The 25,057-nt window shown below is 39.4% G+C and overlaps 1 protein-coding gene across 2 annotated transcripts in view; it reads right to left on the bottom strand.

Moving 5' to 3' along the window:
* RALA (RAS like proto-oncogene A) overlaps window positions 1–25,057 on the bottom strand; it is an 88,370-nt gene that overhangs the window by 28,205 nt on the left and 35,108 nt on the right. Inside the window, exon 2 of one of the 2 annotated variants that reach the window (XM_082631911.1) lies at window positions 2,842–2,916. The exons of the other annotated variant lie outside the window; for it this stretch is intronic. The gene's annotated coding sequence lies outside the window, so the exon portion shown is untranslated. The remainder of the gene's footprint in view (window positions 1–2,841; window positions 2,917–25,057) is intronic. 2 annotated transcript variants of the gene reach the window in all.

The following is a 25,057-nucleotide window of genomic DNA, read 5'->3' as shown; positions in this document are numbered from 1 at the left end:
TGCTTATACCAATAATGATTTCATACTTAGCCCAAAGGAATCAACTGAAAAATTATTATAAACAAGAGATTTCAAAGATAATGGTTATATAATCAATATATTATATAAAAAATAAATTTCTTTTCAAATAACCAGTTAGAATGTATAATGGAAGGAAGGACTCAATTTACAACAAGACTCACAAAGAATACATAATTAAGAATAAAATTAACACAAACTGTAATATATTCATGAAGACAATTCAATCATGATATTTAGGTAACAGAAAGGGTGACTTTATGAAGATAAATGAAGGTAGATCCTGTTCTTGGGACAAGAAGATTGTATACTGGTAAAGGCACAAAACTCTGATAATAAGAAAGACTATTAATTTCTAATATATAAAAATCTCTTCACATAAAAAAATTTTTGACCACTGAGTCAAAAGACAAAGGACTTGACTTTGGAGTCATCTGATCTATCGCCTAGTCTTCTTTACCCTTAAATTTGTGAAGATAATTTCTGATGTTGAAAACTGGCTTTAACTTTTTCTTTAAAGGCAGGTTGATTTATATACAATAAAATCACCCTTTTAATGAGTTTTGATAAATGTATACAGTCATATAACACCACCACAATCAAGACACAGAATAGTTCCATCACCTCCAAAGGTTTCCCCTTACCTCTTTGCAGTCAGTCTCCTCCCATCACCCCATCCCATGGCAGCCACTGATCTGATTTCAGTTCCTATTGTTTTGCCTTTTCCAGAATGTTATATAAATGGATCATATTGTACATAGCCTTTGTGCCTGTTTCTTTTCACCTAGCTAAGGCTTTTGAGATATATTCATATAGTTACATGTATCTGTGGCATGTGCTTTTTTTTTTTTTTCCACTGTTTGATAGTATTCCGTTGTCTGGAAGTAGCATAATTTGTTTATCCATTCACATTTATTTGGGGTGTTTCCATTTTTACAATTTTATAAATAAAGAAGCTATAAAGAGTCGTGTACCGGTCTTTGTATATATATACATATATATATATATATATATATATATATATATATATATATGTTTTCATTTCTCTTGGATAAATACCTAGGGTGAGACTGCTAAACTGTATGATAAGTGTGTGTTGAAATGTTTTTCGAAGTGGCTATACCTTTCTGTATTCCCACAATGAATGAGATTACCAGTCGCTCCACATCCTGGTACAGTCACAGCCAGTCTTTTCATGCTAAGTGGTCTATTGGATGTCTACTGGTATTATGCTGTGGTTTTAATTTGCATTTTCCTAATGACTAATCATGTTGGGCATCTTTTAGTGTGGTTATTTACCATCTATGTGTCTTGGAGTTCAAATCTTTTACCCATTTTTAAAAATCGGGTTTTTAAAAGTGAGTTTTAAGAGTTCTTTAGGTATTCTGGAATCAAATCCTTTATCAGAGACATACCTTGAAAATATTTTCCCCCAGTCTGTGGCTTATCTGTCCATTTTCTTAACAAGTTTTTTGAAGAGTAGAAGCTTTTGATTTTGATGAAGTGCAATTTATCATTTTTTTCTTTATGTTTCAATGCTTTTGGGGTCCTAATCTTTGACAAATTTTAAATGATGAAGAAGCTACTGTAATTTGAATATTTATGAACAAAACCTTACTATTTAGTTATTAATTATTAAAAATAGAAAATGGAAGGAAGTCCAGGTGAAACATAACTTGTAACTGACACCCTGAACTCTTAGAAGGGCCTCCTTTATTTCAAGATACGCAATCAGCTCAAAAGGAGCAACAAAGCCAGAAGGTCCCTGAGGCAATGTTTTACTTCTAAAATGTAATAACTTAATATTTTCAAAGTACCGAGACTTCACTGAATAAGGACAACATAAAATTATAACAAAGACTGAGCTAAAGAAAATAATGTTCTGTTTTAAGGGTACAATAGTTGAAAGCTGCTTAAAGATGGCTTAACAATTTGCCTGGTCTGCATAATAAAATTTATTTATATGACTTGCCAGACATGTTGTCAGACATCAAAGCACAGACTCTTAAAATCATGGGAAGGCTCAAATTACTTTACCTCTTTGGGTCTCGACTTGTTTGTAAAACTAAGTTTAAGACGAATAATTTAGCACATGGAAGATGTCTAAATACACATAGTAAGTTCGGGTAATGTAAACATTCAGGCATCTTTTTAGAAGACCCTACCTTTATATGCAGCGTATATGCAGTCCCCAGTCAGTACAAAATTATTGATATTACCAGCAGCACAAAAGTAAAGCCCTCACCACAGTTAAAACTAACAAAACATTTCTAGAACTCAGGAGGAAGTCATGACTAAGCTGAGACTTGAAAGACAAAGCATTTTAGCAGACCAGGTGAACCTGGGGGTGTTGGTGAGAGATGAAGGTGTAAGAAGTAAAAAGGGCCAGAAACAGACGTTTACATGACAGCAATTGAGATTTTTTTTTTTTTTTTTTATCCTTAGAGCAAAGAGAATTACCAGGAGTTTTTAAGTGAGAGATTATGACTCAGAAGGCAGGAAGAGCAGCCGCAGGCTACAGGGCAGTGGTGACTAGGGAGAAGATGGGGATGGATTTGAGACATTAAGAAAAAAGCATCAACCAAAGCTGGGGACAGATTAGATATGAGGGGTGAAGGGACAATTCAAGCCAAAGCACCCAACGTCCTGGCTTGAGTGGATATGGGTTAGGAAAGGAAGAGGAACAAGCAGCATTTTTAGGAGGGGTGGTGGTGAAAAGAGTTGGTGCAAGGAAATGATGGAAATCTACACCGATTTTTTAATGGATCAAAATATTTTAAAAGAAGAATCTAAGTATAGCCTAAGTATAAGCAGTTTTCTTACCCCAGTCACAGAGGTTCTGCTACCACGCTATGACTTGATTTCAGCAATGTTGAGAAATAAGCAACGGGGCGGAACCTAAAAGGTGGAAGATAAAAAGACCGATAAACTACTATTTATAGCTATTTTAACATTTTTCTTTGAACCACTAAATGTGCTTTTAAAATAAGATTACCAGTAGAAAAATATTTAAGTTATTAATTATAAAGAATATACATTTTGCTTCTGTATTCCTGTGCTAACTATGGCAAGACACATAACAATAATCTTTTGAATTTTGAAACATGTCTTTTACCTATTTGAAAATTCAATACATGTTATTTACTGAACATACCAGCTACAAAATTGGATGAAGAAGTAATATTCAAGCCTGAATTTAACAGAACTACTAAAAAAGTGATTTATGTAATTTATACCTGCTTTAGAGTCTACTGCATCCAAGCTATAAATTGGGTGTATAAATACTGTTATTTTGAGTTTCTCTTATTGATATATTATAAATCTGATATTGCCTGTGAAAACTCTGCTGATTTAAGAAGCAGAACCAGAAAAACATAATTGAATTAACCATGCCTGGGGCTTCCTTGGTGGCGCAGTGGTTAAGAATCCGCCTGCCAATGCAGGGGACACGGGTTCGGGCCCTGGTCCGGGAAGATCCCACGTGCCGCGGAGGAACTAAGCCCGTGCGCCACTACTGAGCCTGCGCTCTAGAGCCCATGAGCCACAACTACTGAGCCCACGTGCCTAGAGCCCATGCTCTGCAACAAGAGAAGCCACTGCAACGAAAAGCCCACGCACCGCAAAGAAGACCCAACACAGCTAAAAATAAATAAATAAAATAAATAAAAATGAAAAAAAACCCATGCCTGAATGATCCAACTTAAAAATGAACAGGGCATTTGATTAACTGAATAAGACATATCAAACTAATATTAGAAGAAATACTGACAAAAAGTTTAACAGAAATGAAATATTGTAAAAGAATCTAAGTATGGCCTCTGGTTTACATGAAGACATCTGTTAAATCCCACTTTGGGAGGGACTTCCAGGAAAGATGGCAGGAAGAGTAAGACGCAGAGATCACCTTCCTCCCCAAAGATACATCAGAAATACATCTACACGTGGAACAACTCCTACAGAACACCTACTGAACGCTGGCAGAAGACCTCAGACCTCCCAAAAGGCAAGAAACTCCCCACGTACCTGGGTAGGGCAAAAGAAAAAAAGAATAAACAGAGACAAAAGAATAGGGACGGGACCTGCACCAGTGGGAGGGAGCCGTGAAGGAGGAAAGGTTTCCACACACTAGGAGCCCCTTTGCGGGCTGAGACTGTGGGTGGCCGAGGGCGGGAGCTTCAGAGCCAAGGAGGAGAGCACAGCAACAGGGGTGCGGAGGGCAAAGCGGAGAGATTCCCGCACGGAGGACCGGTGCCGACCGGCACTCACCAGCCCGAGAGGCTTGTCTGCTCACCCGCCGGGGCGGGCGGGGCTGGGAGCTGAGGCTCGGGCTTCGGTCGGAGCGCAGGGAGAGGACTGGGGTTGGCGGCGTGAACACAACCTGGAGGGGGCCAGTGCGTCACGGCTAGCCAGGAGGGAGTCCGGGAAAAAGTCTGGGCCTGCCGAAGAGGCAAAAGACTTTTTCTTCCCTCTTTGTTTCCTGGTGAGCGAGGAGAGGGGATTCAGAGCGCTGCTTAAAGGAGCTCCAGAGATGGGCGCGAGCCGCGGCGAAAAGCGCGGACCCCAGAGACAGGCGTGGGACGCTGGGGCTGCTGCTGCCGCCGCCAAGAGGCCTGTGTGCGAGCGCAGGTCACTGTCCACGCCCCCCTTGCGGGGAGCCGGTGCAGCCCGCCACTGCCAGGGTCCCGGGATCCAGGGACGGCTTCCCCGGGAGAACGCACGGCGCGCCTCGGGCTGGTGCAACGTCATGTTGGCCTCTGCTGCCACAGGCTCGCCCCGCACTCCGTACCCCTCCCTCCCCCCGGCCTGAGTGAGCCAGAGCCCCCAAAGCGGCTGCTCCTTTAACTCCATCCTGCCTGAGCGAAGAACAGACGCCCTCAGGCAACCTACACGCAGAGGCAGGGCCAAATCCAAAGCTGAGACCCAGGAGCTGTGAGAACAAAGAAGAGAAAGGGAAACCTCTCCCAGCAGCCTCAGAAGCAGCGGATTAAAGCTCCACAATCAACTTGATGTACCCTGCATCTGTGGAATACATGAATAGACAACGAATCATCCCAAATTGAGGAGGTGGACTTTGAGAGCAAGATTTGATTTTTTCCCCTTTTCCTCTTTTTGTGAGTGTGTATGTGTATGCTTCTGTGTGAGATTCTGTCTGTACAGCTTTTCTTCCACCATTTGTCCTAGGGTTCTATCCGTCCGTTTTTAAAATTTATTTTCTTACTAATTATTTATTTTAACAACTTTATTTTATTTTATCTTACTTTATTTTATTTTACTTTATCTTCTTTCCTCCTTCCCTCCCTCCCTCCTTTAGACAACGAATCATCCCAAATTGAGGTGGACTTTGAGAGCAAGATTTATGATTTTTTCCCCTTTCCCTCTTTTTGTGAGTGTGTATGTGTATGCTTCTGTGTGACATTTTGTCTGTATAGCTTTGCTTCCACCATATGTCCCAGGGTTCTACCCATCTGTTTTTTTTTCTTAATAATTTTTATTTTAATAACTTCATTATACTTTATCATACCTTACTTTATTGTACTTTATCATCTTTCTTTCTTTTTTCTTCCTTCCCTCCTCCCTCCTTTCTTTTCTTTCTTTCATTCATTCTTTCTTTCTTTTCTTCTACTAATTCCTTCTTTCTACTTTTTCTCCTTTTTATTCTGAGCCGTGTGGATGAAAGGCTATTGGTGTTGCAGCCAGGAGTCAGTGCTGTGCCTCTGAGGTGGGAGAGCCAACTTCAGGACGCTGTCCACAAGAGACCTCCCAGCTCCACGTAATATCAAACAGCGAATATCTCCCAGAGATCTCCATCTCAACACCAACACCCAGCTTCACTCAATGACCAGCAAGCTACAGTGCTGGACACCCAATGCCAAACAACTAGCAAGACAGGAACACAACCCCACCCATTAGCAGAGAGGCTGCCTAAAATCATAATAAGTCCACAGACACCCAAAACACACCACCAGACGTGGACCTGCCCACCAGAAAGACAAGATCCAGCCTCATCCACCAGAACACAGGCCCCTCCACCAGGAAGCCTACACAACCCACTGAACCAATTTTAGCCAATGGGGACAGACACCAAAAACAATGGGAACTACGAACCTGCAGCCTGCAAAAAGGAGACCCCAAACACAGTAAGATAAGCAAAATGAGAAGACAGAAAAACACACAGCAGTTGAAGGAGCAAGATAAAAACCCACCAGACCTAACAAATGAAGAGGAAATAGGCAGTCTACCTGAAAAAGAATTCAGAATAATGATAGTAAAGATGATCCAAAATCTTGGAAATAGAATAGACAAAATGCAAGAAACATTTAACAAGGACCTAGAAGAACTAAAGATGAAACAATCAACGATGAACAACACAATAAATGAAATTAAAAATACTCTAGATGGGATCAATAGCAGAATAACTGAGGCAAAAGAATGGATAAGTGACGTGGAAGATAAAATAGTGGAAATAACTATTGCAGAGAAGAAGAAAGAAAAAAGAATGAAAAGAACTGAGGACAGTCTCAGAGACCTCTGGGACAACATTAAACGCACCAACATTCGAATCATAGGGGTTCCAGAAGAAAGAAAAAGAAAGGGACTGAGAAAATATTTGAAGAGATTATAATTGAAAACTTCCCTAAATTGGGAAAGGAAATAGTTAATCAAGTCCAGGAGGCACAGAGAGTCCCATACAGAATAAATCCAAGGAGAAATACCCCAAGACACATACTAATTAAACTGTCAAAAATTAAATACAAAGATAACATATTAAAAGCAGCAAGGGAAAAACAACAAATAACACACAAGCGAATCCCCATAAGGTTAACAGCTGATCTTGCAGCAGAAACTCTGCAAGCCAGAAGGGACTGGCAAGACATATTTAAAGTGATGAAGGAGAAAAACCTGCAACCAAGATTACTCTACCCAGCAGGGATCTCATTCAGATTTGATGGAGAAATTAAAACCTTTACAGACAAGCAAAAGCTGAGAGAGTTCAGCACCACCAAACCAGCTTTACAACAAATGCTAAAGGAACTTCTCTAGGCAAGAAACACAAGAGAAGGAAAAGACCTATAATAACAAACCCAAAACAATTAAGAAAATGGGAATAGGAACATACATATTGATAATTACCTTAAATGTAAGTGGACTAAATGCTCCCACCAAAAGACACAGATTGGCTGAATGGATACAAAAACAAGACCCAGATATATGCTGTCTACAAGAGACCCACTTCAGACCTAGAGACACATACAGACTCAAAGTGAGGGGACGGAAAAAGATATTCCATGCAAATGGAAATCAAAAGAAAGCTGGAGTAGCAGTTCTCATATCAGACAAAATAGACTTTAAAATAAAGACTATTAGAAGAGACAAAGAAGGACACTACATAATGATCAAGGGATCGATCCAAGAAGAAGATATAACAATTGTAAATATTTATGCACCCAACATAGGAGCACCTCAATACATAAGGCAAATACTAACAGCCATAAAAGGGGAAATCAACAGTAACACAATCATAGTAGGGGACTTTAACACCCCACTTTCACCAATGGACAGATCAGCCAAAATGAAAATAAATAAGGAAACACAAGCTTTAAATGATACATTAAACAAGATGGACTTAACTGATATTTATAGGACATTCCATCCAAAAAAGACAGAATACACATTTTTCTCAAGTGCTCATGGAACATTCTCCAGGACAGATCATATCTTGGGTCACAAATCAAGCCTGGGTAAATTTAAGAAAATTGAAATTGTATCAAGTATCTTTTCCGATCACAACGCTATGAGACTAGATATCAATTATGGGAAAAGATCTGTAAAAAATACAAACACATGGAGGCTAAACAATACACTACTTAATAACGAAGTGATCACTGAAGAAATCAAAGAGGAAATAAAAAAATACGTAGAAACAAATGACAATGGAGACACGACGCAAAACCTATGGGATGCAGCAAAAGCAGTTCTAAGAGGGAAGTTTATAGCAATACAATCCCACCTTAAGAAACAGGAAACATCTCGAATAAACAACCTAACCTTGCACCTAAAGCAATTAGAGAAAGAAGAACAAAAACATCCCAAAGTTAGCAGAAGGAAAGAAATCATAAAAATCAGATCAGAAATAAATGAAAAAGAAATGAAGGAAACGATAGCAAAGATCAATAAAACTAAAAGCTGGTTCTTTGAGAAGATAAACAAAATTGATAAACCATTAGCCAGACTCATCAAGAAAAAAAGGGAGAAGACTCAAATCAATAGAATTAGAAATGAAAAAGGAGAAGTAACAACTGACACTACAGAAATACAAAAGATCATGAGAGATTACTATAAGCAACTCTATGCCAATAAAATGGACAACCTGGAAGAAATGGACAAATTCTTAGAAATGCACAACCTGCCAAGACTGAATCAGGAAGAAATAGAAAATATGAACAGACCAATCACAAGCACTGAAATTGAAACTGTGATAAAAAATCTTCCAACAAACAAAAGCCCAGGACCAGATGGCTTCACAGGCGAATTCTATCAAGCATTTAGAGAAGAGCTAACACCTATCCTTCTGAAACTCTTCCAAAATATAGCAGAGGGAGGAACACTCCCAAACTCATTCTACGAGGCCACCATCACCTTGATACCAAAACCAGGCAAGGATGTCACAAAGAAAGAAAACTACAGGCCAATATCACTGATGAACATAGATGCAAAAATCCTCAACAAACTACTAGCAAACAGAATCCAACAGCACATTAAAAGGATCATACACCATGATCAAGTGGGGTTTATTCCAGGAATGCAAGGATTCTTCAATATACGCAAATCAATCAACGTGATACACCATATTAACAAACTGAAGGAGAAAAACCATATGATCATCTCAATAGATGCAGAGAAAGCTTTCGACAAAATTCAACACCCATTTATGATAAAAACCCTGCAGAAAGTAGGCATAGAGGGAACTTTCCTCAACATAATAAAGGCCATATATGACAAACCCACAGCCAGCATCGTCCTCAATGGTGAAAAACTGAAACCATTTCCACTAAGATCAGGAACTAGACAAGGTTGCCCACTTTCACCACTCTTATTCAACCTAGTTTTGGAAGTTTTAGCCACAGCAATCAGAGAAGAAAAGGAAATAAAAGGAATCCAAATTGGAAAAGAAGAAGTAAAGCTGTCACTGTTTGCAGATGACATGATACTATACGTAGAGAATCCTAAAGATGCTACCAGAAAACTACTAGAGTTAATCAATGAATTTGGTAAAGTTGCAGGATACAAAATTAATGCACAGAAATCTCTGGCATTCCTATATACTGATGATGAAAAATCTGAAAGTGAAATCAAGGAAACACTCCCATTTACCATTGCAACAAAAAGAATAAAATATCTAGGAATAAACCTACCTAAGGAGACAAAAGACCTGTATGCAGAAAATTATAAGACACTGATGAAAGAAATTAAAGATGATACAAATAGATGGAGAGATATACCATGTTCTTGGATTGGAAGAATCAACATTGTGAAAATGACTCTACTACCCAAAGCAATCTACAGGTTCAATGCAATCCCTATCAAACTACCACTGGAATTTTTCACAGAACTAGAACAAAAAATTTCACAATTTGTATGGAAACACAAAAGACCCCGAATAGCCAAAGCAATCTTGAGAACGAAAAATGGAGCTGGAGGAATCAGGCTCCCTGACTTCAGACTATACTACAAAGCTACAGTAATCAAGACAGTATGGTACTGGCACAAAAACAGAAAGATAGATCAATGGAACAGGATAGAAAGCCCAGAGTTAAACCCACGGACATATGGTCACCTTATCTTTTTTTTTTTTTTTTTTTTCTTTTTGCGGTATGCGGGCCTCTCACTGTTGTGGCCTCCCCCATTGCGGAGCACAGGCTCCGGACGCGCAGGCCCAGCGGCCATGGCTCACGGGCCCAGCCGCTCCGCGGCACATGGGATCCTCCCAGACCGGGGCACGAACCCGTATCCCCTGCATCGGCAGGCGGACTCTCAACCACTTGCGCCACCAGGGAGGCCCTGTCACCTTATCTTTGATAAAGGAGCCAGGAATATACAGTGGAGATAGGACAGTCTCTTCAATAAGTGGTGCTGGGAAAACTGGATAGGGACATGTAAAAGTATGAGATTAGATCATTCCCTAACACCATACACAAAAATAAGCTCAAAATGGATTAAAGACCTAAATGTAAGGCCAGACACTATCAAACTCTTAGAGGAAAACATAGGCAGAACACTCTATGACATAAATCACAGCAAGATCCTTTTTGACCCACCTCCTAGAGAAATGGAAATAAAGACAAAAATAAACACATGGGACCTAATGAAACTTAAAAGCTTTTGCACAGCAAAGGAAACCATAAACAAGACCAAAAGACAACCCTCAGAATGGGAGAAAATATTTGCAAATGAAGCAACCGACAAAGGATTAATCTCCAAAATTTATAAGCAGCTCATGCAGCTCAATAACAAAAAAACAAACAACCCAATCCAAAAATGGGCAGAAGACCTAAATAGACATTTCTCCACAGAAGATATACAGACTGCCAACAAACACATGAAAGGATGCTCAACATCTTTACTCATTAGAGAAATGCAAATCAAAACTACAATGAGATATCATCTCACACCAGTCAGAATGGCCATCATCAAAAAATCTAGAAACAATAAATGCTGGAGAGGGTGTGGAAAAAAGGGAACACTCTTGCACTGCTGGTGGGAATGTGAATTGGTACAGCCGCTATGGAGAACGGTATGGAGGTTCCTTAAAAAACTACAAATAGACCTACCATATGACCCAGCAATCCCACTACTGGGCATATACCCTGAGAAAACCATAATTCAAAAAGAGACATGTACCAAAATGTTCATAGCAGCCCTATTTACAATAGCCCGGAGATGGAAACAACCTAAGTGTCCATCATCGGATGAATGGATAAAGAAGATGTGGCACATATATACAATGGAATATTACTCAGCCATAAAAAGAAATGAAATTGAGCTATTTGTAATGAGGTGGATAGACCTAGAGTCTGTCATACAGAGTGAAGTAAGTCAGAAAGAGAAAGACAAATACTGTATGCTAACACATATATATGGAATTTAAGAAAAAAAAATGTCATGAAGAACATAGGGGTAAGACAGGAATAAAGACACAGACCTACTAGAGAATGGACTTGAGGATATGGGGAGGGGGAAGGGTAAGCTGTGACAAAGTGAAAGAGCGGCATGGACATATATACACTACCAAACGTGAGGTAGATAGCTAGTGGGAAGCAGCCGCATCGCACAGGGAGGTCAGCTCGGTACTTTGTGACCGCCTGGAGGGGTGGGATAGGGAGGGTGGGAGGGAGACGCAAAAGGGAGGGGATATGGAAACATATGTATATGTATAACTGATTATATTTGTTATAAAGCAAAAAAATAAAATTAAATTAAAAAAAAAAAAAAAAAGAATCCTAAAGGTGCTACCAGAAAACTACTAGAGCTAATCAATGAATTTGGTAAAGTAGCAGGATACAAAATTAATGCACAGAAATCTCTGGAATTCCTATACACTAATGATGAAAAATCTGAAAGTGAAATCAAGAAAACACTCCTATTTACCACTGCAACACAAAGAATAAAATATCTAGGAATAAACCTACCTAAGGAGACAAAAGACCAGTATGCAGGAAATTATAAGACACTGATGAAAGAAATTAAAGATGATACAAACAGATGGAGAGATATACCATGTTCTTGGATTGAAAGAATCAACATTGTGAAAATGACTCTACTATCCAAAGCAATCTACAGATTCAATGCAATCCCTATCAAACTACCACTGGCATTTTTCACAGTTTGTATGGAAACACAAAAGACCCCTAATAGCCAAAGCAATCTTGAGAACGAAAAACGGAGCTGGAGGAATCAGGCTCCCTGACTTCAGAAATATACTACAAAGCTACAGTAATCAAGACAGTATGGTACTGGCACAAAAACAGAAATATAGATCAATGGAACAATATAGAAAGTCCAGAGATAAACCCACACACTTATAGTCACCTTATCTTTAACAAAGGAGGCAGGAATGTACAGTGGAGAAAGGACAGCCTCTTCAATAAGTGGTGCTGGGAAAACTGGACAGGTACATGTAAAAGTATGAGATTAGATCACTCCCTAACACCATACACAAAAATAAGCTCAAAATGGATTAAAGACCTAAATGTAAAGCCAGAAACTATCAAAGTCTTAGAGGAAAACATAGGCAGAACACTCTGTGACATAAATCACAGCAAGATCCTTTTTGACCCACCTCTTAGAGAAATGGAAATAAAAACAAAAATAGGGCTTCCCTGGTGGCGCAGTGGTTGGGAGTCCACCTGCCGATGCAGGGGACACGGGTTCGTGCCCCGGTCCGGGAAGATCCCACATGCCGTGGAGCGGCTGGGCCCGTGAGCCGTGGCCGCTGGGCCTGCGCGTCCGGAGCCTGTGCTCTGCAGCGGGGGAGGCCACAGCAGTGAGAGGCCCGCGTACCACAAAAAAAAAAAAAAAAAAAAAAAAAAAAAAAAAAAATAAACAAATGGGACCTAATGAAACTTCAAAGCTTCTGCACAGCAAAGGAAACCATAAACAAGACCAAAAGACCCTCAGAATGGGAGAAAATTTTTGCAAATGAAGCAAGTGACAAAGGATTAATCTCCTAAATTTACAAGCAGCTCATGCAGCTCAATAACAAAAAAACAAACAACCCAATCCAAAAATGGGCAGAAGACCTAAATAGACATTTCTCCAAAGAAGATATACAGATAGCCAACAAACACATGAAAGAATGCTCAACATCATTAATCATTAGAGAAATGCAAATCAAAACTACAATGAGATATCATCTCACACCAGTCAGAATGGCCATCATCAAAAAATCTAGAATCCATAAATGCAGGAGAGGGTGTGGAGAAAAGGGAACACTCTTCCACGGCTGCTGGGAATGGGAATTGGTGCAGCCACTATGGAGAACGGTACGGAGGTTCCTTAAAAAACTACAAATAGAACTACCATATGACCCAGCAATCCCACTACTGGGCATATACCCTGAGAAAACCATAATTCAAAAAGAGTCATGTACCAAAATGTTCTTTGCGGGTCTATTTACAATAGCCCGGAGGTGGAAACAACCTAAGTGTCCATCATCGGATGAATGGATAAAGAAGATGTGGCACATATATACAATGGAATATTACTCAGCCATAAAAAGAAACAAAATTGCGTTATTTGTAGTGAGGTGGATGGACCTAGAGTCTGTCATACAGAGTGAAGTAAGTCAGAAAGAGAAAGACAAATACCATATGCTAACACATATATATGGAATTTAAGAAAAAAAATGTCATGAAGAACCTAGGGGTAAAACAGGAATAAAGACACAGACCTACTAGAGAATGGACTTGAGGATATGGGGAGGGGGAAGGGTAAGCTGGGACAAAGCGAGAGAGAGGCATGGACATATATACACTACCAAACGTAAGGAAGATAGCTAGTGGGAAGCAGCCGCATAGCACAGGGAGATCAGCTCGGTGGTTTGTGACCGCCTGGAGGGGTGGGATAGGGAGGGTGGGAGGGAGGGAGAGGCAAGAGCAAAGGGATATGGAAACAGATGTATATGTATAACTGATTCACTTTGTTATAAAGCAGAAACTAACACACCATTGTGAAGCAATTATACTCCAATAGAGTTGTAAAAAAAAAAAATCCCACTTTGGGATGCACGTTTCATTTAACTTAGCTCTCTCTTTGTATAGTGGCTTCCCTGATCTTTTGGTTTGCTTTTGGATTTCCTTTCTGTTTCTGTTTCTTACGCCCATATTCTGAGTCAACATATATTTATTAAGAGTCAGATACTGTGGTAGGCATTGAGGGGTAGGGGGGAGGGGTAGGGGAAGGGGGTTCAGAGATGAGCAAGTCAGAATCCCTGACTTTGAGATCTTACAACAAAGTAACAGAGATGTGGGGGAGGATGGTATTGAGTTGTAACAGGCAAGTCTGCCTCCTGCATCCCTTTCCACTTAAGTCACACTTGCTTTTTCTATGTTGCTTTTTGACTTCATAGCTTCAATTTTTATTTTTTAATTTAATTTTAATTTAATCATCCTGTAGATGTAGAGCAGTCTATTTACCAGCTCTTGTAATAGAAGACATCATAGCTGTTTGGAGTTCTTCTAAATTCTAAATGGATAACCATCTGTTTCTATATTTAAAATGCTTTTCATGAGGTAGGTTTTAAGGAATTGTAATGAATGAACGGATTGTTTAAGGTTTATTAGACATATTGTCCAATGCTTTTCAAAAGTGCTATACAGCTGTTCACGACATTCCTGTTAGCAATGGGCATTCTTTTAAAAAATCTGCTAATTATATACTGGGGAAAAGATCTCATTTTTTCTAATTACGTCCTTGATTACATGATGAGGGTGACCATTTTTTCCATGTATTTATTTATTTTGTGAATTGTTAATTCGCATCCTTTACTAATCTGGCAATAGTATCTCATATTATACTTTTTATACTTTCATGTCACCATTGGCTAGGCTTTTTTTCCTCTTGCTTTCCCAGTCCACTGTAGCAGGTTTCTTCTGTTGCTGGGTAGATCTACTTCCCATGACAGATGAGGAGAGGTAACAGACTATGTTCACTGGCATTTTAGTGGATGGGCTTTACTTCAGGGTTCATGGGCAAGGAACAGGTTGACAGGGTAGGATCTTTCTCCAAATATCAAAATAAGGAGAGTATTCCCTGGAACACTAACTCTTGCATTAGAACGCCTAGTCCTCCTCAGGCTGAGAGTTTAAAAACAAGGTTTTTTTGAAAGTAGATTTCCAACATTAGCATGGTAACCACTGTTGTGTAATCTCTGTATGGGCTGAGTGAGTGGGTAGCATATCCAATTAGCTCTTGATATACCCTCCTTTAATTACTACCATGTCCTGTCATCTCTTCTGCTCTGTTGCTACTGACTCAAGCTTAGAGTCTCTTCAGGACTCTAAGGGGAAAAATAGATTCCACGTGCAGTTTCTCTCATGGGTATGCTGGGCTGGGGCTTCCTCCACCCTGGTTCAGCCATCAACGCCATCTGTCTTCTGTCTTCTGGAACCTGGAAGTGTCTGCTTTGCCGATGGCCACTCCATCTGTTCCCATTCTCAGTTATGGATTTACAAATTTCCGCCTCTAACTTTTTTTCCTCTCTGTCATTTCACAGGGAGTCGGGGCTACAGAGGAGTAGGACACATTAATTTAGTCTATTGGCTTTCCCTGCAGATGAGTTAAAATCCAGAGCTGACTTGATTTGGAATGCCAAAATATTTCAGATTTAGAAACTATGAAAATCTCTATTAAAGAGATCTAATTTTAAAATTAGCCTCAGCTTTTTTGCACAGCAAAGGAAACCACTGACAAAATTAAAAGACAACCTACTGAATAGGAGAAAATATTTGCAAATGATATGACCGATAAGGGATTAATATCCAATATATATAAATAGCTCATACAACTCAATATAAACAGCTCATACAACTCAACATCAAAAAAAGCAAACAACCCAATTTAAAAAATTAGAAGAACTGAATAGACATTTTCCCAAAGACGAAATGCATATGGCCAACAGGCACATGAAAAGATGCTTGACATTGCTAATCATCAAGGAAATGCAAATCAAAACCATAATGACATCACCTCACACCTGTTAGAATGGCCATCATCAAAAAGACAAAAAATAAATGTTAGTGAGGATGTGGAGAAAAGGAAACCCTTGTACCTTGTTGGTGAGGATGTAAACTGGTGCAGCTACTATGGAAAACAATACAAAGGTTTCTCAAAAAACTAAAAATAGAACTACCATATGACCAAACAATTCCACTCCTGGGTATATATCCAAATAAAAACAAAAACACTAATTTGAAAAGATACATGCACCCCAAGGTTCATAGCAACATTATTTACAATTGCCAAGATACAGAAGCAACCTACATACACACTGGAATATTACTCAGCCATAAAAAAGAACAAAACCTTGCCATTGCAGCAACATGGATGGACGTGGGGAGCATTATGCTAAGTGAAGTCAGACAGAGAAAGATAAATACTGTAAAAAAAAAAAAAAAAAAAAAAAAGCTAGTGAATATAACAAAAAGAAGCAGACTCACAGATATAGAGAACAAACTAGTGGTTACCAGGGGGGAGAGGGAAGGGGGAGGGGTAATATACGGGTAGGGGAATAAGAGATAAAACTATTAGGTATAAAGTAAGCTATACGGACATATTGTACAACACGGGGAATATAGTCAGTATTTTAGAATAACTATAAATGGAGTATGACCTTTAAAAATTGTGAATCACTACATTGTATACTTGTAACTTATTTAATACTGTACAGCAACTATACTTCAATTAAAAAAACAGCCTGAGTTTTAAAGAATACAATTTATTCAGTACCAGTTATGAGAATAAATCCTTTTCCTGATGTCAACTGAAGGAAAATGCACAACCTTAAAGTTGCATGTGATGTTTTATTTGGGGACCTTCCTGAGGATGACAGCCCAGGAGACAGCCTCTTAGATAGATAGCTCTGACAAACTGTTCCAAAGAGGCAAGGGAGGATATCTAGGAGTTTTTGCTGGGGGGGAAAAACAGCAACAACTGCTAATCACAAAAACCAGACATCTCAAGTTACTGATTTTAGTGCTTTTCTATGTATGGGAAGATGCAAGAGTCTGGGCTCACTGAAATTATTCCTTAGATATGCACCTTAGCTATCTAGGGCCAGTATCGTGTTTTTCTACGCCCTGAATTCCTCTCAGGGTGCACCGTCGGGGTGGCCGCAGCGGCTGACAGCTTGATGGCGGGCAACAGTCACTGTCTACCAGGATGGCAATCTTTGTTTACTGAAATGACAGGCAACTTTTTTCTGTCCCCACCAATACGGGTGACCAAAGAATCACAAATAAGGAAGCAGCTAGAACTAGGCAATATCTGGCATAAAAAGGAGTTAAGGGTGAGACACAAGTGGGAGAGAAGAGAAAGGAGAGCCAGTAATGTCTGTTGCTGTAGAGAAGGGTTGAAATGATTTATCTTTAATGTTTTCTTTACAGCATTGGGACTGGTTAGCTAAAACTCAGTTTATAAGGGAACATATTGATCAGTCGTGGCCCTGCAAATTAAGCACTGAAACCATTTTAACAAACCAGGAATTTAAGGCTAAAGTTTAACTCCACAGCAACAAAGAGAAATTCCCTTTGTACCAATTAAGCTTTACTACAGCTCTTTCATAGACAACCTGCTGAGTTTCTACTTTGTGGAACTGTGGCTGAACAGCCAATTCTTTTTAAAGGAATAACAAGGAACCGCTAAAAAACCAGAAAGAAAGAAAATATAAACTAGTAACCTTTCAAATTCTGACTTGCTATGCATGGCACCCCGTACCACTCCAGTCAGGTTAACCTCTTGTTATGTACTGTAAGATGCTCACTGTTAAATAATATGGCATAGCAAATATACAGAAAATATCATTTTAAACTAAAAACCTCCTCTGATAATGAATATATTATCTGAACTTACATTTAATGACAACTTGAATATTATCAATTAAATTCTCCATTGCAAACCTGTTTACCACGGGTTCACTTCCAAGGGCTACGCTGAGTGCTGTTGAATAGTCCTAATCTTACAGTTAGTATTGATCACCACGCCATGCACGCATGCAGCATACATGCATGCATGCATGGGACTTGAGCTCCCTCCCCACTCAACAATTTTTCATGATCCTAAAAGTAACATGTGCTCATCGTATATAATGTGGAGAGTAAAGAGAAGAGGGGAAAAGTCACCTGTGTCGTCCTATCATCCACTGTTAATATTTTTGAATTTTTATCTTCTTCTAGGACTATCTTATACAAAGCATTCAACCAGTCATATGGTTCAAGAAACTGGAGAAAAATTCTGAGGAGAGCAGAAGAGAAAAAAGGAGATTTAAAAAATCACAGGGCGGGCCTCCCTGGTGGCGCAAGTGGTTGAGAGTCCGCCTGCCGATGCAGGGGATACGGGTTCGTGCCCCGGTCTGGGAGGATCCCATGTGCCGCGGAGCGGCTGGGCCCGTGAGCCATGGCCGCTGGGCCTGCGCGTCCAGAGCCTGTGCTCCGCAGCGGGGGAGGCCACGGCAGTGAGAGGCCCGCATACCGCAAAAAGAAAAAAAAAAAAAAAATCACAGGGCTTCCCTGGTGGCGCAGTGGTTGAGAGTCCGCCTGCCAATGCAGGGGACGCGAGTTCGTGCCCCGGTCCGGGAAGATCCCACATGCCGCGAAGCGGCTGGGCCCGTGAGCCATGGCCGCTGGGCCTGCGCGTCCGGAGCCTGTGCTCCGCAACAGGAGAGGCCACAACAGTGAGAGGCCCGCGTACTGCCAAAAAAAAAAAAAAAATCATAATACCTGGAGATGGGACAACAACATTGGAGGAAAATAAATATTTTCATTTATTGAGATACTTTTTCAACTACTGATTATCTCATGAAACTCTCAAGGCTTCTTTATAACTATTATCCGCATTTTACAGGTGAAAAAATTGAGCCACACAGAGCTTTTTAAAAGGTGCCCCAAGGGCTTCCCTGGTGGCACAGTGGTTGAGAGTCCGCCTGCCGATGCAGGGGACACGGGTTCGTGCCCTGGTCCCCGAAGATCCCACATGCAGCGGAGCTGTTGGGCTCGTGAGCCATGGCTGCTGAGCCTGCGCGTCCGGAGCCTGTGCTCCGCAATGGGAGAGGCCACAACAGTGAGAGGCCCGCCTACCACAAAAAACAAACAAACAAAGAAACAAAAAAGGTGCCCCAAATCACACTGCTGATGTGGAGCCAGGGTTTTTAAAAATCCAGATCCTAAGTGTTTCCCACCTAAATTTTACTACCACTATGGAAGAAAATAGTTAAGAATGAGCTTTTTTACAAGGCTTAGGGCACAGATGGCTTTAGACACAATTTCTTTTAAACATAAAAAGATAATTCTCAAGGGTGGCACAGAAAGGCTACACAAATCATTTTATTTGGGTAATAACAACCTAAATGGGAAAAGAATTTGAAAAAAGAATAGATACATGTATATGTATAACTGAATCACTCTGCTGTACACCTGAAACTAACACAACATTGTTAATCAACAATACTCCAATATAAAATAAAAGTTAAAAAAAGTCAGTGGTACTGAAAGAGCAATAGCCATACCAAAAGAAGCCATATTATAACTGCATTTATGAAGACAGAAATTTCATAAAATACAAACACCTGAATTTTACTTTTTAATAAAAGAATAATTCATTAGAGTTACATGTGTTTTATCCCAGGAATACAGTAATAACTTAATATTAAGAATGCTATAAAATAATATAATCACATGACTAGGCCCAATGAGAAAAGCCATATAATCAACAAAAGAGAAAAGAAAAAGGCATCAGAAAAATTCAATACTCCCTCCTGATAAAAATCTTTCTAAGTTAGACACCAGAGGCTGCCCGCTGTTCGTGTATATACGTACTTCTAATGAAATGCTTCACACACAGATTTGAGAGCCATTCTTGTACAGGAGCCACACTAAACTTCTCTGTGTTTTAAAAAAGTATATATGCGGGCTTCCCTGGTGGGGCAGTGGTTGAGAGTCTGCCTGCCGATGCAGGGGACACGGGTTCGTGCCCCGGTCCAGGAGGATCCCACATGCCACGGAGCGGCTGGGCCCGTGAGCCATGGCCACTGAGCCTGCGCGTCCGGAGCCTGTGCTCCGCAATGGGAGAGGCCACAACAGTGAGAGCCGCGTACCAAAAAAAAAAAAAAGAAAAGAAAAAAGTATATATGCCACTAAAGCAAGCACATTTCATGTGTAGGGAATGCAAATTAGAGAGACAGTGATAGCGGGAGGAAGAAAAATAGCTCTGAATTCTCTTTTCTGGGTTTTAATATTCTTGTCTATGGCTGCCGATGAATGAAGCAAAAAATTCTCATAATTTTGGGCTTATCTAGCACCTACTTACCCAGAGATTTCAAAACACTGGTTAATAATAAAAGCACAACACACAAGTTAACAACAGCAAAGGGAGATAGCTAGTGTTCAAAGAAACTGCTCCCATCTTCTCTCGGCTACATTAAAATCATGAATCATGTAGGTAAGCTGCATTGTGAGTCATGTGAGTCAGGTAAGTTAATACTGAACTGTAGCCAGCTTACTACTGTTCATTCTCTTCTTCATGAAAAGGCAAAAGTGTATTTAAAAAGTACAGAATTCTAAGTTTAAGTTATGTGAAAGATAATGTGAAGTTACAAACTAGGAGAGGAAAAAAAAGACTCTGGAATTCCCTAAAAATCATGAAAACATCTTGTAGCACCTAGATTTTTCTTCCCAAGATTGAGTACTGATAAATCTTAATTTGAGATTTGATCATATCTTAAAGTTAAAAATGACAGTAATTTGTAGAGTCATAAAACTAAAGTTTCAGTTCATGACCAGACAACGGACTATATAGAAAACATAAAACTTCTACAGTAAAAGAAAAATGACCTGAAGGGAAGATCCTCTCTACAGGTGGTTTTAAGCAGGAATTCTGATTCACTGGTCTAAGACGGGGACAGCGTCTATGTATTTTGTAAAAAGCTGCCTAGATAATCCTAATTGCATCTTGGTTAGGAATCATCACTCTGTATGTATATCTATAAAGTTGAACCATATCAAACTGCCAACATGAGATTTCCTTTTTTACATACCAAAAAAAAAGCAATTTCATATGATTCACCTAATAGAAAGTGGCCAAGGATTAAAAACAGCGAACACTTACTGAATGCTGTATGACTTCGTACCGACACTAAGTTCTTTATACCTGTTGTTGAAAGTCTGACAACACCAGGCAACAGGTGGGCAGAAATTAACCTAGACCCTGTATGGGGAGGTGAGCAGGGCAGAGAGGCAGCTGAGAAAGAGGAGGAGCTGAATCAGGGGTGATGCCATAGGGCAAATTATTGTTATGTTTGGGATAAAGACCACTGGGGGTTACAGATGGATTGATGGTGTCAGGAGAAGAGACTGGAGAACATTAACTTAAAACAAGTTCCGCATTTAGCAATTTATGTGGTCAAGGAAGGGACCACCCTTCTGAGTAATTTCCAACAAGTCTTTAACTGCAGGAAAACGGACTAGAACGCAAGTCCTGTTCCTCTGAAGGGGGGAGGTGTTGGGGGTGGGGTAGAGAGAAAGGGAGTGCGCTCTCTCTTTAAGGAGTTTTTTGAGTACAGTCATGGCTCGTCAGGAATGGTCAGGAATAGTAGGCTGGGCAGCAGCCCCATGCACAAGGAAACCCCTAATCTTTTCAAACTGTATCACTAAACACCCAATCATACATTTAAAATTAAAACATTAAACATGCGCACCTAAATTCAAACCAGTGGTTAGAAGCACAATTGTAATATCTCAATATCATTTAAGGTTACCGGCTTCAGCTAATATAGAGGACAACTTCATGATCAAAGAGAGAACATTTGGAAGGTCCAGGACCCAGAGAAAGTGAGATTTTCCTGGAGACCTCATCCAAAACAATATCCTTTGGTATACTAGTCTATTTCTTCCAATTTTACATGTGATATGATTTTAACAAGTTACTTTCATTTTTACCTAAAAGTTTTACTGCAAGATATTTTTTAAAGTCAGGTAAATATAATGCAACTTAAGAACCACAGAAGAAGTCTTAATAATAACCCAGCCCTCTTATTTTTCAGATGAGGAAACAAGGGCTTGAGAAGAGTTAAGTCATTTGCCAGAAATTCAACAGAAACTTGTGGTAGAGTTAAAACTGGAACTGACCCAGGACGGTATGATCCAGCAGATTCTACGTATCTGTGCCAGTGTAGTTAGACCAGATGTGAAATCACTGTGTACTCGCAAATGACTTTTGAAGCAAATACCCCTAACCCGCTCTCACTGTTTTGCTCTATCCCCAAATCCGGGGTTCAGTTCAAGGGATGGGCTGAGCATGTTTGCTCTCCTTAGTAACCCGTACCCACTTGTCGGTCTCCACACCCACCAACCCACCATACTGGAGGGCCGTTCAACTAATGGGGTCAGTTTAACTAACCTCCTGAGGGACTGGCTTCAATGTGATCTAGGAGTTTTATGTTACGCCAGGTGTTCAAAAATGTGGTCTTGGTTACGCAGTGACAGGTGCTGAATGAAGACAAAGAGACCTGTTACAACAGACTCTCTGTAACAACAAAGCATTCATAAATCACCTTTTTTCCTTTTTGGGTTCTTGCTGTCATCAAGAATCAGTAGTGGCCTCACACAGGTTATACAGTTATGGTTATAACTAACCAAATTAGTGAACCTTAACTCTAAAGGTTTGAAAGGAAAAAAAAAAAATTAAAGCTCTTACATGCTATTTTATAAGATTTCTTATTGAGAAGCAGCCAGCATGAAGAGATGAGGCCTGTATTTGTTTAATTCCAACAGACTAAATTCTCAGGCCTAAATATAGTTGTCATTCTCATAAAGCCAAGAAATAGAGGCAAGAAAATTCAAGTAGTTCTGAACTATGAATTGCTAGTTATACTTTGGTTGACAGGATGCAACTATAATGTACAAAGCATGAGAACAAATTTAAGATATCAGAATAGAGGTTTTGATCTTGCCATGTCCCCCAAAAGCTATATGCATACGAACTAAAATACCAAAGGGACTGACACAAATCCCCTTATTATTAACACTGCCTGCCTTTTATATAAGCACCACCTATCACAATAAAAAGGAAAATCAGTTTGACATGGCTTACTTAAAATTCTTCAGACTCCATATTGCTCTTGGGTTAAAATTTAAATTCCTTAATACTGTCTACCTGTGTTATTTACCCCTTTACTACGCTTGTCCCTTAAACCTTTATATAGCGCAATCCTGATGCATTTTTCAAATTCTACTAACGAAATATGTGTAGACAATTTGGGGAAGTTTGGATTAAATGGTAACAGGTAAAGTGGATTTGTAGGTAGTTGAACAACGTGGTACCAAGGAAGGTTAATAGACTCTATAGGGACTGGCATGACATATTAATGACTTGAATATAGAAATAAAAGGTATGGTTGAAATGAGTTTACAGTCATCACAACATTTTCTGGATGCTACGTTCAGACCCACACATCTTTTTTCAAATAGGAATAATAAACTGCAATTACAGCATGAAGAAAAGATTAAGGAATGGGAAAAGAAAAACTCTGGCTATCAAAAGTTTATCTAACTACTGTGTTAGTCTATATACTTTTTAGAATTTTATTTGTAACAGCTTTGAGGTATAACATAATAAACCGCACGTATTCAAGTTTGCCCCATTATAATCCCCTCTTCCACTGCCCCGCCAATACATCAATCTGCTTTCTGTAACTATAAATAAGTTAGCATTTACTAGAGTTTCTAGAATTATGTAATATGTACTCTATCTGGCTTCTTTCTCAGCATAATTTTGAGATGCATCCCTGTTGCTGCTGTATCAATAGCTCATTTCTTGCATTGTTGCACAGTATTCCATTGTATGGATACACTACACTCTGTTTATCCATTCACCTGCTGATGGACGTGAATTTAGTTTTTGACACCTGTTGACGAAGGTGCAAAAGGCAATGCAGAAAAGAAAGAATAGTCTGTCAACAATGATACTGGGACAACTAGATATCCATATGCCAAAAAAAATGAAGTTAGATCCATATCTTCCACCATATACAAAAATTAAGTCAAAATGGACCATTCCTATATATAAAACCTAAAACTTCAAGAAGAAAAGCATAGAGTTAGGCATATGATCTTGAGTTAGACAATTTTCTTAGATATAATACCAGAAGTAAAATCCAGAAGAACTGGTACTAAATTGAACTACATCAAGTACTAGTTTTTTTGTTTTTTTTCTGTCTGGGTAATTTGGATCAGTACCAGTTTAGTTCTGTTGTTTAAATTTTTTTTTCTTGTGTGTTTAAAAGCAAGGCATGCTTGTGATGACTGTAACAGACTAACTTGGATTGCTGAAGCTGGTTCTACTCTGGAGAGTAGTGGGGTTTCTCCTCCTTTTCTTGTTTTTGGGGGGAGGGAGGAGTATGGGGTTTGTTTTTAGCCTTTTTTTTTTTTTTTTTTTAACGATTGGACAGCCTTTAAGGGGAGGACAGATAGATTCCACATTCCACATCCTAGGTCTAGTTTAGAAAATGTGTTCTCCACCTGGTGCTCTTAGGAAGAAGTATAGAAACGTTGTATGTAACACTGTCCTTTTTGAAAGTTGCCTCTTCTCTCCACCCTCGAGTAGGTCCAATATTTGATGAAACTCATGAAAATTGGTGGAACTTGACTAGCCTCTTTTCTAGGATGCATTCTCTATGTGACTTTCAAGAAAATCTGTCTGCCATTTGATGACTTTTTTAAAGTTAATTTCTAACTTCTTCCACCAATAAATGAAGAAAAGTATTGCCCCTTTTGAAATACATCAAACGGATTAAGTTAATTATTTTAAAATTTTTCCCTGTCAGAAAGAAAATGGAAGGTAAGCCACAGACTGGGAGAAAATTTTTAGAATTTAAGACTAAAATTACTGAGGAAAAGAGAAAGAAAGACGATTTTGGCTCACTGGCAGGATCTCAAAAATGAACTGAACTGTCTGCAAGCTCCCATCAAAGAACTGAAACAGAGAAAGAAAGGGAGGTGGTAGAGACTGCGCTGATTAAATTTAAATTCCTTCTTAATCTATAAATACACATTTTAGCTACTTCTAGGATGACCGATTTAATCATATTTGATATCATATTAAATCAATGGTGAAAGAAGTTCTTGATCCATACAACTCAATAAAAACGTCTTCAGTTAAAGGTGATGTAAATGTGTAAGGAAAGAATGCTACCTAAGCAGAACCTTTCTTTGTTTTTTTTTGGGGGGGGGCCACGCCACTCTGCATGTTCCACTGGCCAGGGATCAAACCCGCG

Source organism: Mesoplodon mirus (genome assembly GCF_964341445.2).
Source record: "Mesoplodon mirus genome assembly, chromosome: 9".
NCBI classification, from domain to species: Eukaryota; Metazoa; Chordata; class Mammalia; order Artiodactyla; family Ziphiidae; genus Mesoplodon; species Mesoplodon mirus.
The sequence above is the reverse complement of the archived record's forward strand: the minus strand, read 5'-3'. Positions and strand labels throughout refer to the sequence as shown.